General features: G+C 35.4%; 2 long non-coding RNA genes across 2 annotated transcripts; both read left to right on the top strand.

Moving 5' to 3' along the window:
* The first annotated feature begins 1,428 nt into the window (after positions 1-1,428).
* On the top strand, positions 1,429-2,464 carry LOC126749668 (uncharacterized). The gene is made up of 2 exons (XR_007665251.1): positions 1,429-1,570; positions 2,370-2,464. It is a non-coding gene; the product is annotated as an uncharacterized LOC126749668 (long non-coding RNA).
* A 12,223-nt stretch (positions 2,465-14,687) lies between these two features.
* Positions 14,688-15,723, top strand: LOC126749667 (uncharacterized). Its single transcript, XR_007665250.1, has 2 exons — positions 14,688-14,829; positions 15,629-15,723. It is a non-coding gene; the product is annotated as an uncharacterized LOC126749667 (long non-coding RNA).
* The last annotated feature ends 993 nt before the right edge of the window (positions 15,724-16,716 follow it).

The following is a 16,716-nucleotide window of genomic DNA, read 5'->3' as shown; positions in this document are numbered from 1 at the left end:
CAATTGCACATCTTCGTCGGTCATTTTACAAAACGCCATATTATTAAGGGCAACTGCAAAAGACTTATCTTCACTCTGTCTCATTATTTCTGAAAGTTCAAAATATTTAAAATGATCCCACAGATGCGTTCCGCATAAATCTTTATACGGATTTGTTTTTACTGGGCAAAAAATATACATATCCCTTACTGGGTGGTAATTGACGATTATCACCGGATAAAATTATTGAAATATTTCCAAAGATGGCGTCAGACTTAAAGATTTGCTGCAATCTACTGTTAATATGGTCAAACAATCTGGCGCCAACCATGGAATATTCATCAACAATAATTAATTTTAAGTCACACAAATTACAATAAATAGTATTAACGGTGTCATGGTGTAACGGAATTAGTTGTTCACCATACTGACTAACGGGTAATGATAATGCCGCATGTAAGGTTATACCTCCGATATTAAAGGCTCGTTTTCATGCGACATAATAATGTCATGACAGTTAAAGTCATGACAATATGACATTTTTTGTGAGTGTTTTCATGTATTCAATGTCTTGACTTTTGCATTAAACTAAAAATGGCGTCGACTGAAGTGATTGCGGCAGCTGCACGAGTTTAATTATAAGTGAAAATAAAGAAAAAAAAGGAAAAGTGAAAAAAAAATCTGCTTAAGACAATGGAGACTGCGAAGAAATAAATTATTGCACTGTTTCTCGCACAATGCCTAAATGTGGGTTCCAGGGTTATGATTATTAGCCTTTATTAGGGCACGCAAAGAAAACGCAGCTTTATATCGTTAAACCCAGCTTTAGTATTGAAAGATAAATCAATGTCATAATTGACAAATAATTTAATCTATAACCTCAATTAAAAAAAAAATAAATACAAAGACAGTAATGCTCTAATACTTAAGTTATAGTTATGAAATTTAAAATTATGAGAAAGAAAATAAAGTAAAATTTAGCACTTAATACTTATTCAATTGTACATCTGACAATACCTCGCATATACGTATATACTCAGTTCCCAATTTCAAATCAAATCAGTGATGGTGGTTATATAAACAATTTTACTAAATTGAATTTAAAATCTGCGATCATTTCTACATATTAATTCAAAAAAAAAATAATCTATAAATTGCGACGAACCGATAAATGAATACCTGAAGAACCAAGCCAAAAAGAAAAAGGGGCTACCTGAAATTCTGAGTTTCTGTAGCGACTGGTAGCAGGGCCCACCTGATCTGAATGGGGCTCCTTTGTTGGCAGCTATACGTTTGGGTCAAAAGAGGCAGCAGCAGATCGAGCAGTTAGGATGCTTCCAGAATGTCTAGCAGGTAGTGGAGGGCAATCGGTATTAGGTGTAGCCGATTGGAAGGAATGCAGGTTCCGGAGGTGATGATCCAAGCGACTTGATGTGGTAACACGTGGAGTAGCAAGTGAGGTGGAAGCAGTAACAATAAAAATGCAGCAAAAGCAGAAGCAGAGGATAAGCAGAAGGTACAGGAAGGCCTAAAAATGGGGACCACACATGAGGTTCGACATGGCTGTCAATTTTATGGCATTTTTGTGTGGGTAAGTAAGTTAAATTTTATAAAATTGCTCTCTGAAAAGTTGGATGCATTGATGTTCTTTTGAGTTAAACCGAAAAGCATGCAAATAAGAAATTAATTAGATGAAAAAAATAGGAAAATGACTTAGGCATGTAACATGTGCTAACTTACCGAAGATGGAATGTGGCCTTTTCTGGGGTTTATTTAACACAACAAAAACAAGGAGCCCTATAAACTCTTAGGCCTACTTAGAAAATCAGCAATTAAGCTATCCTAGCACATACTAGTAACTACAAAAAAAAAATTAGGCCAAGATAGGGTCTACCTTTTCACATCCGCATTAAGCGAAACTATCTGTCATACTCTAGAACCAGATAAAGAATGAATCTATTAAAAATAGGATTGTCAGTTCCCTCCAAATTTTAAGGAATGCATTTATCTGTCAAGTACCTAGGTGTTGACATGCTGGGTTTAACTACTGGGTACTATCTGGTACCAACATTGGTTTAAGTAATTTGCAACTATGGAGCAATCTATAACTTGAGGCCATGGTTTAGCAACAATAATTTACAAAAACTGACAGACCAGATTGACATTAACATTCTTATCACTATTGATCCTTATGATTTGAACAGAATAAACAAATAGTTAATGTGCTCAGTATTCATTAAAATCTAAAATAGGCCAAATTGACCTGCAAGGTAAAATCAATGCAAAATCAATGGCAGTTCTTAATTCTATTCAATCAACAAAACAATGAAACAATATCCCATATTATTATTTACTTTCCTCATCCAATAATGGTTTTCCTTGCGTTTCAGATCGGGTATGTTAGGAGGGACCATCTTAACGGTATCATATCTGTGTAGTATGTATATTTATGTATGATTTTTAAATAAATTATTTTATGAAACTATGGTTGCGATTTACTTTATCTTGGTAAAAAAAATTAATAAATCAATTAATATATCTGTTGGAGATTAAACCTGTAACACACCCCTCCTTCCTGAAAAGGAAGTTTACCTGAAACTTGCAATGGAAATTCAATCCCTAATAAAGAAAAACTAATCTAACTAAATAACTAATAAAAGAAATCCTAACTTGAAAATACTTAATATAATACAACATTATAAGAACCCTCAAAATAACTACAAAGAAACGAATCTATTATAATAATTAATTTACGCTGACTTATAACTTAGATACTAACATTAGATTTGCTCTTGAACGTTATTATCAGGTGGATGTGCCTTTAAATCTTTAGCATGCCAAACTCCACGACAACGGCCTGTCAAGTCCGAAACTTCGTAGGACCATGGAGAGAGAATTTTGCTGATCTTGTAGGGCCCAAGATATTTAGGCGCGAACTTTGAAGTAAAGTTTTTGGCAGCATTAGAGATAACATAATTTCTCTGCCATACCTCCTGACCAAGTTGAAAACGCTCATCGCGATGCCGTAAGTTATAACGCCTACTACGTTGCTCGCAAGCCCTCTTCAGTCTTTTCTGAACATCGACAAATACCTTTTCCAATGTTTTCGATCGCAAAGTTGGATCGGAATCATTAGGGTTAGATGGAGAAATTAAAGTCGGGGTGGGACACAGAAATCGAAGTTCTCTACCAAAAATTACAAAGTTTGGGGTTAGACCCGTAACTTCGTGTCTTGCTGATCGGATTGCACAACCTGCCTTAGCCAAAATTAGATCCCACGTCCTATGATCCTCATCAACATAGCTTGAGATGATGGTTTTTAGAACACGGTGGACACGCTCTACAGGGTTAGCCTGCGGGTGGTAATTAGCAGTATAACGTATTTGGATACCATACTCTTGCATTTTATTTTGGAAAGCCCCACTACGAAACTGAGGTCCATTGTCGGCAATGATTCTATCAGGGATTCCGTAAACCAAAAGTACATGGTCCTCGAGCCATTTTAATATACTGCTGGCGGTAGCCACTCGTAAAGGAAAGAAGAGAGGATACTTACTGAACAAATCATATACTGACAATACGAAGGAATATCCAGAACGAGAACGAGGCAAGGGACCCACAAGGTCTACACTGAGGATTTGCCAAGGTCTAGTCAAGGTTGGTTGTGGACTAAGAAGGTGGCCAGAAGAGACTTTTTGAAGAGGTTTAGTCCTTAAGCAAGTGTGACATCGGGCAATATACCTAGCTACGTCACACTTCATATTTGGCCAGTAATATTTCTGTGAAATACGGGAAAGAGTCTTAAACACTCCAAGATGACCACAGGTGGGAGGATCGTGATGTGCCTTTATGACATCAGATCGTTGATTTCGTGGTACAATCTGCAACCAAGCATCGTCAGGATTATCTAAAGCGGGGTATTTTGACTTAGTGCGCTTATAGAGCTTATTATTAGAAATCCACCATAGTGGGTACTTAGATGGTTGCTCTTTAACGCGTTTTAGCATGCGGGAATACCACTTGTCGATCAGGAAAGAAGAATCGTTCGTTGACATGTCATTCAGAGGTGCTACCTCATCTATCACTGGTACCGAACGAGATAATGCATCGGGGACGATGTTGTCTTTACCCTTGCGATGAACTATGTCAAAATCGTACTGTTGTAGCCTTACAGCCCATCGAGCAATGCGACCAACAGGATCTTTGATTGAATTAAGCCACTTCAGACTATAGTGGTCAGTTACCACTGTAAAATGGCTACCTTCCACATATGGTCTGAGTTTTTCGATGGCGAAAATGACAGCCAAACATTCCTTTTCTGTTGTGCTATACCGACGCTCGTTTTTGGTAAGAGACCTACTTAGGAAACAAATAGCGTGCTCTTCGTCACCTTGAACCTGATAAAGGACAGCTCCAAGTCCAAAATCGGAAGCGTCACATTGGATAATAAAAGGAAGATCAAAATCTGGACATGATAAAACCGGTGCGCTGACCAGTTTCTCTTTAATAGTATTAAAAGCATTTTCACATTCAGGACTCCATACAAACTTTACGTTCTTCATGGTCAATGAGGTCAAGGGAGATACTATCGTGGAAAAATTAGGGACAAACCTCCGATACCAAGATGCGAGTCCAACAATTCTTCTAATATCAGTAACAGTCTTGGGGGTTGGTATACGCAGAATAGCCTCAATCTTATCGGGGTCCACTAGTAGACCGGAAGAATTAACAATGTACCCCAAATATTTTAACTCGGGTTTACAAAAGGTACACTTCTTTCTGTTAAGAGTTAGACCTGCCTTAACGATCCTCTGTATGACCTCACGTAAAACACGAATATGTTCCTCGAACGACGGGGTGGAAATGATTACGTCGTCAAGATAGACGAAGACGTATGGCTCTAAGTCAACACCAATAACAGAATCGATCAGTCTTTGCCACACTGCAGGGGCATTAGTCAACCCAAAGGGCATACGGGTAAATTGGAAAAGTCCTCTAGTAGGGACTGTAAATGCAGTAAGAGGGCGAGATTCTGGTGCAATAGGTATTTGCCAATACGCGGACTTAATATCCAACGTACTAAGGAACTTGGCATCTCTTAATTTATCTAAAGTGGCAGAAACAAAAGGTATGGGATAACTGTCTTTGATGGTCACACGATTTAAAGCGCGATAATCGACACAAAAACGCCATTCGCCAGTTTTTTTCTTAACCATTACTATTGGAGATGACCAGGGTGAAATAGATGGTTCTACAATACCATTGGCAATCATTTGTTCCAATTCAGTATTGACATCCTTTTGAAGGGCACGGGAAAGAGGATAATAGCGCTGTTTGATAGGTGCTGAATTTGTCCTGATTTCTAGCTTGACCAAATTAGTACAACCCAATGTTGAACTCATGTTGGAAAAGACATCCTCGATAAGTCGGTCGAGAGTTTCTTTTTGTGTTGGAGTCAGAGTATCAACGGATTGAATTGCGGCAGTTTCGTGACAGTAGTATGGAGCAACATCTTTGAAATGCCATTCCCCAGTGTTAAGGTCAGGTATGATCCCCATACGAGTCCAAAAATCAATACCTAAGATCAAGGAACGGGGTAGGGAGGGAACAACCAAAACATCCATAAGGACTACGCGAGTGCGAAGCCTCATAGGTAAGGTCACAATTCCTTTTATTGAACATTGTTGTCCATTGGCTACAGTGCACTCAGTGGCCCCAGATTGTTTAAGGGTGCAATAAGTAGACAAAACAGACCATCCGGCAGAACCAATAATAGTTCGAGATGCTCCACTATCAAGTAAACCTAATAGTGATTTTCCAAAAATGTCTATGTGCAGATAAGGACGCTCATCACCTTTGGCATGTGCCAAGACGAAATCAAGGACGGCGGAAGTACGAACATGCTTGGATAGACTAATAGCCGATTGCGATTCAAAAGATAGGCAAGAGGGACGGCCTATGCTCTTGCCGATGCCTCGTTTTTTGAGCATGTTGGACAAGTCTTTGCACTAACGTCTCTCTTTCCGCATCGGAAACAAAAGAACGTTTTGGGCTTAGAACATTTACGAAAACGATGTCCGCTGTCACCGCAATTCCAGCAGGTTACAACAGAAGAAACTGCATCTATAGAAGTTGAATAAGCCGAATGATTATTAGGAATAATCGGCTTAACATCACTAGGCTCTGAATAAGACTCAATTGACGCTACGTGATGACTGGGTTTTCTGTAGGCAAGTTCAGGTTCTAATAGCTGTCTAATGTTTGTGGGGGGTGGGACAAATCTCTGCACTCTGGCTTCGGTCTCTTCAATTGCTCGACTTAACCTAGTCAACTCGTGAAGATCATGGATTTCATGGGTAGCAAGCCTACTTTGAATATAAGGAAGTAAATTTCGACGAATAAGGTTAAGTTTGACTGATTCGGAGGGACTTTCTGAAAGTTTTCGAAACAGACTCTCCATTGCGACAATAAACGTAAGGACGCGTTCTTGTGATCCTTGGGTGCGCCTACGTATTTCATCCCACAAACCATATTCATAGTCATAAGGCCGAAAGGAATCTTTCAATTTAGTTACTAAATCATCCCAACTGGCAAATTTATTGGTACGATACCAAAGAAGGGCATCGCCAGTAAACAACTCTGGTGCAGACCGGAGTAACTGCTCCTTAAGTACACCTCGAGATAAACGTATTTCCTCAACTCTCTCTAGAAAGTCGTTAACACTAGTCTGTCCATTAAACTTAATATTCCATCGAAACACATCATGTGTATGGTATGAGGGATGCGATAGTTGTCTCGGCTCACGCCCGTAAGTTCGATTCGATGTGTCCGTCGGAGAAAAATTTACTTCTTCCAAATGACGAACTAAGTCGTTGATTGGTATGGACTGGGACAAGTTGTCTCCATGAGCAGTGGAGTTTGCTGGAGGAGATGCATGAACCACGGGGGGTCCAAAACGAACCTGTGATTGACGACTCATTGATTGAGACTCATTTGCTGAACTCACTGGATAACAGTTAATTTGACTTACAGGAGGTTGTGATATAGGATTCGAAGATATTGAGGACTTTGCATTAAGTTCATTTCCGGAAGACTGAAAGACTCTGGATCCGTCGCGCTCCATGAAACGACCATAGGAAGGTCTTGACTCAGATGTACTTGACGTTCTCTGCTGAGGATTAAAATAAGGACAACTGCTTTGAGCAAGCTCCAATAAATCCTGGAGTGGAAGTCTAGACTGTTGTGTCAAAGACGGATTGGAAGTAGTCCCATAGGGTACTGCATCGCTATGAGATTCAATCTGAGGCAACTCCCTATTAATAGCTGAATGTGCAAAGGACGTAGAAGTACCAGACTGGAAATTATTCAAATTGTTCGACTGCTCTGCAACCTCGCATTGTGAAGTCGATACGGCAGCAACATTGGAATTAACACGTTCCGCTTCAAGTTCTTCAACAGGTGTAGATTCCTCATCACTCAAAACAATTAAGTCATTTGAAACTACTAAGTTGTCTCCTGTATTTAAGGATTCATGGGATTCGTGAGATGGAGTGGCTCCTGTTAGGGTAATGGCTGGTGGTTTGTTGGCATAAGAGCAAGAAGGCATGATACCTTGAGAAGCAAGATTAAGATCACCAAAAAGTTTAGTGCATGAACTTACAATCTCATTTTTTAAAACCGACTCTACTTCTGACACAGCATGGACTCGATTGATACGCTGGTACAAATGCAACAAGAGGGTATTAATCCGTTTGGATTCTCCATCACAATAATCCTTTCCGAGAGTCTTAATATCCCGTTCAATAGATATTAATTTACTACGACAAAGGCAAAGCTCACTATCCGTGTCGAAGGCAGTGGAACTAGGAGGATCAATGTGTTTCTCCCGTTCCAACCGCAAGGACTCACGAAGACTGGTCCGTTTTTGAGCGAAAGAACCGGTTAATGGGAGACCTCGAATGTGTAACTCATATTTTAGTTCCTCACCACCTAGATAATTAACATCCATTTCAAATGTCAAAATAGAGGGACAAAAAAATATATATATATTTATAGATATATTATATATAATTTAATAACGTTAATTGAATAAATAATCTAAAAAAAAAATTAAAAGGAAAATATGATTAAGTATCCAAAGGACACCCCCACCCTTTCCTAAGAAAAAAAAATTTAAAAAAAAAAAGGAATCAAAGTCCAACAGCAAATACACTACGTATAAGAGCAGTTAAGACTATAGTTATATTTATCATTCAGACCTACTAATAAGAAGTAAGAATAGTCAGGTACTTCAAAAAAAATAAATAAATTAATTAAAAAAAAAAAAAAAAAAAAAAAACCAAAAGAAGTCTTAAAAATCAATCAAAGGTAATACCAGTAAATAAGCTTATTATACACACTTACTACAGTACTGCGCATGAACAGATTTAAAAAAAAATCAAAGAAAAAAAATATTAAAAAAAAAACAAAATATTTAAAAACTTTTCGATTATGTTAATCACTCATAATTACTTCAACAAATAGATGTTCGCATTAAAAAAATTACATAATCAAAGTTCCAACAATTTATCTAAAGCAAATCAAACTATAATAAAAGAAAATGAAAAAGAAAATATATATCTCTATGATACTTTATAAAGTACTACTTCTTCTCGACAATACCTCTATTCAAGAATTAAAAAAAAATGTTTTTCCTTTTCTTCCCTTTTCTTTCTTTTTCCTTTCCCTTTCTTTTTTCACCTTCATACCACCCTGTAATCCTATAACACTTGAATCATTTATCCTTCCCTACAACACCTGAAGATATTTCCTTGGTTTTTGGTAATTGGTCACCAACCTAAATAAAATTTGATAATTCTCTTTCTTTTTTTAAAACGAGAAGAAACACTGAACTGATGAAAACGTCAAAAAAAAATAAGAATGGTAAAGTTAACCTTCTAAAACAACTAATCAAAATTAACTGCTAATGTTTAATATAATCAAAAGTTATTAGAAAAAAAAAATTGGTAAAGCATGAACTGACACGTTAGGCGCCAAATTTATTGCACTGTTTCTCGCACAATGCCTAAATGTGGGTTCCAGGGTTATGATTATTAGCCTTTATTAGGGCACGCAAAGAAAACGCAGCTTTATATCGTTAAACCCAGCTTTAGTATTGAAAGATAAATCAATGTCATAATTGACAAATAATTTAATCTATAACCTCAATTCAAAAAAAAATAAATACAAAGACAGTAATGCTCTAATACTTAAGAGTGCGGTCCACCACGTGACAAAATCGGTTTCGAAGCGCGACAGTAGTTTCGTGGCCGGTGCAGTTTTCGCTGAAAGTAGCAACACTGGCTGCCATAATTACCCACTCCACCGTTCCCTTCTCCCTGATATATCGAATCTCTATTACCAGGGACGCAAGTCAACTGGTCTTACTTCTTGTTAGGTTTATTAACTACTTTTTATGTTATAAAGTCTTACATATGTACATACAGGGTGTTTCGGGAGGAAAAGGAAATATTTTGGGAACATGTTCAGAAGGTCAAAATAAGATAAATTAACTCATATGTTCTAATCCGATTCTCGACCGTTTCAGAAATAATCGGTTCTGAAGTTTATTTGTAAGATTGGTGGCCGTTTTGTTCAAACGTGGCATGAGGATTTTCATCTGACCACCGATGTTCATTGTGTCGGTTATTAATTCCATTGCGGGTAAAATAAGCTTCATCGCTAAATAAAATGTAATTATGTAGGTCTCGATTTTGTGGGATCCATTCACAAAATGGAACCCCTAAGCCAAAATCACCTTCTTGAAGATGTTGAACCGGTTGAATATGGATAGGCTTAAAACCGTTTTTCCTAAGTGTCTTCCAAACGTCTACATGTGATGCTAATCGAAGTTCTTTTGTAATCCGCCTCGTACTAACACTCGGGTTCTCTTCAGCCATATCCAGAACATTTTCTTATTTTCTACATTTAGTCCGCCTCTCGTTCAGAATTAATTCTTATGCTTGGAAACATTCCTGTTTCCTGAGCGTTTGCAAAAACTGTCTGAAAAACTTTTCGATTAGGATTTCTTCGATTTGGAAAACCACGTCGGTATTCATCAACAGCACGTAATCCGCTACCATTACAGAAACCATACACGAATAATACTCCCTATGGGTGAATGTGTGAGGCATTACGTAATGGAACCGTTTGCAACGAGGTTTCAGGCTAATCACGCGCAACTGGGATATACTAAACTAGTTTCAAACCATTCCAAATATTGTGCTAGAACAAACCTAATGATTATATTGTATTATAATAATATGTTTGATTCTTCTGCTTTGTCTCTAAGTGGTATTCCTTTTGGATAAAGTGGATCAACTTCCGGTAAAAGGTAATGTTCATAAAAATATTTTAGTTTGGGCAACATTTTAACTCTCCAAAATGCTTCATTACGAGGAATCTTCAAGAAAAACGACTATTAAAAATTATAAGGCATAGCTATAATGAATAATGGTGATGTTTCATATTTTAAAAATCATAATACATTTTTCAAAAAAGAAATACATTATGTAGTATGTAGTTAAAGTAAGAGTTAAAATTATACCTTTATCGCAATATTATTGATCTTATAACATTTTTTTTGAAATGTCCTCAACGAAAGTTAAATTTTAATACTGTTAAAATTACGGATTATCGGTTGAATGAGAACTTATTAATACAATGATTTACCTTCTATACAATTAATCCAAGAGGGCTTTATACTACAAAGAAACAGAATTTTCTTTTTGTAACTTGCAACTGTCCCTGGATTTGATAGTAAGAGTTGTGGTTCCTTTTTAGATGTAAGGAACCATTTTCAATGATAGCAAATGTAAGTTTTTTTCTCTAATTCCCTTTTCAGTACTAATTTTTGAAATTACAAATGGGCATTTAATTTTAATAATTTGAACGGAGACTCGTACTTAGAGATAAACCATTAAATGTTAAGCAGAACATGTATTTTATGTAAGATATATGTGCGCGCATTTTTCTCGACAGGTACGCAATTATCTTGACGAATAATATCCCGAACGTTGGATTGGCCGTGGAGGACCTTTGCTTTGGCCTGCGCGTGGTCCAGACCTAAACCCCATGGACTTCTGTATTTGGGGATATTTGAAATCAATTGTTTATGATAGTCCTATAATGAATAATCTAAATGTAAAAATTGTAAAATCTGTAAATATGTTAAAAATACTTTTTAAAGTACGGCAGATATAAGAATTAACAAAAGTCGTAATATTTTTTTAAAAATAATCTTAGGTATTAATTTTATTTTATTTAGGATTGCATTGCTAAAAATCTAGTAAATTTAAGTCATTCACATATTATAAAAACCTAAAAGTGCGATTATGTTCTAAAAAAGTAAAAACTAACGCGACGAACGCCCTCTACCAAAAACACGGAAACTCTATAAAAGTCACCGGTCTCAAATAACTTTAAAATTGTATAATAAATAAAATCGGTTACATATTTCGCTCTTATTACGAGCATCTCTAGACCATATACTGGGACACCTTGTACACTTATTAATTACAAAAAAAAGCATTATATTTATAGTTTAGGTGAAGTTACTTGGACAAGTATAAAAACTAAAAACGTTTAGCACGCGGCGGTTTCTTTATAGGGCATTGGCGTGCATATAACGTATTGTTCTCTGGCTTAATATATATAGTAAAAATTTAGTTAAAAGTTATTTTACAACCAACAAAAAAATTTATCAAGTCACGCAAAAGTCGTGGTTAGATTTAATGAAATATACACAGTTTTTTTTTAATTATTAAAAAAATTGTCAAAAAGTTGGGTGGTTTGTTGTTACATAGGTATAAAATAATGTCGTGGCCGTGCTGCAATGCTGCAATAGAATATTGTTATACTTGCCTCCGCTGATATTTGTTCCGATAAGCCCAAAAATTTCCGCTGAACAATGAATTTTCATTGAAATGAAATTTTTGGGCTTATCGAAATCAAATATAAGTGAAGTTAACTATGTATTCATAATTTTGCACCCACATTTTTTTACGTCCAAAAATGCTTATCTATTTAGCATCACTATCCATCTCTGCAGAACTGGATTCGTCATTGGCATGAATTATAATTGGATTCATTCGCGGTATCTATTATATCTATTTAAATTATTGTATTTAAGACTTATTGAACTTACATTAAAGTAAATATAACGAAAGGTTTTGTTAAAAATTTAAATTCAAATATATTTTAAATATGTGAATAAGTCTATTTTCTTCTTCTTTTCAATATTTGAGCGTATGAGATAGTATTTTCTAAATTGATATTTAATATAAGTGACATAATACCCAAAATGAGTGACTCGTTAATTTTAATGTCAAAAATTTAATTTAACCTTGAATTTTTATCTTAAAAAAACAGTACTGTATTTTTTTTGTTAAGCAAATATTAATGATATTGTTTAACGTACATTATGTTTAAAAATTATAATTCAGGTTTAAAATATATTCAGGTCAAAAATGACACGTGTTAAAAAATTGATGCTCTCTTAAAATTTGATCGGTAAAGCGATCATAAACTAACAGATTATGAAATGCCTAAAAATACCTATTTACCACAACTATTCGATTCATTTTCACTAGTATTAAAAGGCCGCAAAAATGTCATTTTTATTGTCAAAAGTTGAGACGAAAGTAAATAAAAGAAAACATCAACAGTATATAACAAATAGAATAACAACAAGAACTACAGTATAATATAAACGCGAAACCGATTTTCCATTGAGCCAAGTCTTCCATGCTAATTTTAACACACTCACAAAATTCAAAATTGTTTTAGTTATTACCATATACAGACCTATATATTATGGCAGGCATCTTAAGAAATGGTTGATTCTTCGCAACATTATTTCCACGTACAAAAGGGGTGGTCCAATAGCGTCCCAACAAGAAATTTAAATTTAAATATTTTTTAAACAAATTTTCAAATGGCACATTTTTAGGCTCAAAAATGTGGCAACTTCGTCCTAAATTTAACCATCTTCGTAACTCTTATATTTACCGAGATCCCAATAGTGAGCTAGGAATTTGTAACACGTCGTATAATATATAATATCTAATAAAAAATTACGTTTATAAATAATGGAACACAATAAAAGTTAATATTTTGCTTATATTTGTTTAGTTGAAGAAAACTGTAAAATAAAAATAATGAAACGTATAAAATAATTGCATTTCCTATTTTTGAGCGCGCGACTGTGTTTCCTATTTCCGGCCCGTCCACAATTCAATCCCAGCAGCATCGAGAGAATCTCGTATCTTCGTCTGTTTCACGTTATCCGCGCCGAACTTGCCTATCTTTATCTGACAAATATTGATTGTTGAACGGGCCGCCGCGCCGGAGGCTGTGCTGGAAAGACTCGAATCCACCGTAAATATATACGGAAATCCATCACTAAATATCGTAATATATTTTGCAGTTTATTTTAATGCGTATATGTAATATGTTGATTGTATTTTGTACATACTCAATTTTGGAGCTTGACCAAGTCACTTCACCTAAACTATACCAGACGTTTTTTGAAATACGTTTTTTACTTTTACGAAAAGTAGCTAAACCTAAATGTTTTTTATCCACAACGTTTCGTTTATTACGACCCATAACGAAAATTTTTAAACAACGACGAAAGTACACAATCACGAAAGTACAAAACACAATGCACTAATAAAATAAAGGAAAATAATAATTGGGAATATCACTTAGAATAAAATCAAGACTACTTAGCACTACCCGTTTATCAAAACCGTTTCGACCAATGAAAGCTGACCGGCAAATATTGCGCGTCCTAAGAAACAAGAACGGTGTTGCCAGATCTGCCTAAATATCCTATGGAGACCCAATTTTTAGCCAAAATTATTATTATTTTTTGGGTTAGGTTTTAAAAGAAACCAAAAATGTTTACAACATATATATTTCGTGTGTTATGTTTTATTAGATTTAAGGAACAGGGGATGGTCAATTTTACATTGTTTTAATAAAAAATACAAATTTTCAACATTGTTTTTTTTGATTTTCAAAATTTTAAATAGCATCCCGTCTAGATAATCCAATAAACAATCCCTATACAAAATTTGAGCTTTCTAACTTTTTTTGTCTTGGTACAGGAGCTAACCCCGTTTTACGCAGGTAGACCTCCCTCTTAAGTTATAGTTATGAAATTTAAAATTATGAGAAAGAAAATAAAGTAAAATTTAGCACTTAATACTTATTCAATTGTACATCTGACAATACCTCGCATATACGTATATACTCAGTTCCCAATTTCAAATCAAATCAGTGATGGTGGTTATATAAACAATTTTACTAAATTGAATTTAAAATCTGCGATCATTTCTACATATTAATTCAAAAAAAAAAAATAATCTATAAATTGCGACGAACCGATAAATGAATACCTGAAGAACCAAGCCAAAAAGAAAAAGGGGCTACCTGAAATTCTGAGTTTCTCCGACTGGTAGCAGGGCCCACCTGATCTGAATGGGGCTCCTTTGTTGGCAGCTATACGTTTGGGTCAAAAGAGGCAGCAGCAGATCGAGCAGTTAGGATGCTTCCAGAATGTCTAGCAGGTAGTGGAGGGCAATCGGTATTAGGTGTAGCCGATTGGAAGGAATGCAGGTTCCGGAGGTGATGATCCAAGCGACTTGATGTGGTAACACGTGGAGTAGCAAGTGAGGTGGAAGCAGTAACAATAAAAATGCAGCAAAAGCAGAAGCAGAGGATAAGCAGAAGGTACAGGAAGGCCTAAAAATGGGGACCACACATGAGGTTCGACATGGCTGTCAATTTTATGGCATTTTTGTGTGGGTAAGTAAGTTAAATTTTATAAAATTGCTCTCTGAAAAGTTGGATGCATTGATGTTCTTTTGAGTTAAACCGAAAAGCATGCAAATAAGAAATTAATTAGATGAAAAAAATAGGAAAATGACTTAGGCATGTAACATGTGCTAACTTACCGAAGATGGAATGTGGCCTTTTCTGGGGTTTATTTAACACAACAAAAACAAGGAGCCCTATAAACTCTTAGGCCTACTTAGAAAATCAGCAATTAAGCTATCCTAGCACATACTAGTAACTACAAAAAAAAAATTAGGCCAAGATAGGGTCTACCTTTTCACATCCGCATTAAGCGAAACTATCTGTCATACTCTAGAACCAGATAAAGAATGAATCTATTAAAAATAGGATTGTCAGTTCCCTCCAAATTTTAAGGAATGCATTTATCTGTCAAGTACCTAGGTGTTGACATGCTGGGTTTAACTACTGGGTACTATCTGGTACCAACATTGGTTTAAGTAATTTGCAACTATGGAGCAATCTATAACTTGAGGCCATGGTTTAGCAACAATAATTTACAAAAACTGACAGACCAGATTGACATTAACATTCTTATCACTATTGATCCTTATGATTTGAACAGAATAAACAAATAGTTAATGTGCTCAGTATTCATTAAAATCTAAAATAGGCCAAATTGACCTGCAAGGTAAAATCAATGCAAAATCAATGGCAGTTCTTAACTCTATTCAATCAACAAAACAATGAAACAATATCCCATATTATTATTTACTTTCCTCATCCAATAATGGTTTTCCTTGCGTTTCAGATCGGGTATGTTAGGAGGGACCATCTTAACGGTATCATATCTGTGTAGTATGTATATTTATGTATGATTTTTAAATAAATTATTTTATGAAACTATGGTTGCGATTTACTTTATTTTGGTAAAAAAAATTAATAAATCAATTAATATATCTGTTGGAGATTAAACCTGTAACAAAATTGGGTGCATGTAACACCCTTATACGAGAACTTGCTGCAGAAGTAGTGATGTAACCAAAAAAAAAAACAGAACAGTTTTTTTAAAAAAAAAAAACGTTTTTTATTGTAAAAAAAACGAAGCCTTCGGTTTTTTTTGTTTTAATTGTTTTTTTTTTTAAATCTGGGTTTTTATGTCGGAACTGTTTACTTATTGCCAAAAATATTATAAAAGGTAGGTATAATATCAAATATTTATATATCAAAGTTAGTCTTATTTAGTTTCTTTGTTTCTTAAATAATTTATTTAAAAAAACAACCTATTATTAATTAAAAACATTTATTTTTATTCAAAGCCTTTAAATGAATCATCACTGGATTCGCTATCCATATCTTCAAGCTCTGAAGGTTCACCCTCTTCATTATTTATTTCTGAATCCGACTCTGCCTCAGAACTGGATATGATCATTGCTTCTGGTTCAGAAACTACTGCAGGATTGATTGTTAAGCTAGAACCAGCAGTAGGCTCTGAACTGGATGATTCCTCAAGTTGACTCATTAATTTTAGGTTATGCGCTACATATACGATTTTTGAGGCTCTGTTGTTGGTGAGCCTATTTCTTTTATTTGTGTGTATTCCTGAGTAGGAAGAGAATGACCTTTCACACGCTGCCGAGGTTGCTGGCAATTCTAAGAATCGTATGGCCAATCTGGAAAGCGTGGTGTTCGAGCATAGACCAGTCCACCAGGCCGTGGGGCTAATAGCTTCTATCGTATCATTGTTCCAGAGAAAGGCCTTTTTAAGAGGCCCTTCTCTCGAAACATAATTGGCAACGTCGGCTAGGATTGCTGCTTCGTCAATGTTCAGCATGCTTTGTGCCACTTTATAAATAACTTCTGTTGCATCAGTCTACAGTAAAAAAAATATATATATAT

The sequence above is a fragment of the Anthonomus grandis genome, unplaced genomic scaffold, assembly GCF_022605725.1.
Source record: "Anthonomus grandis grandis unplaced genomic scaffold, icAntGran1.3 ctg00000494.1, whole genome shotgun sequence".
In the NCBI taxonomy this organism is placed as follows: Eukaryota; Metazoa; Arthropoda; class Insecta; order Coleoptera; family Curculionidae; genus Anthonomus; species Anthonomus grandis.
Note: the sequence above shows the minus strand (reverse complement) of the source record. Positions and strands in the feature narration are given on the sequence as shown.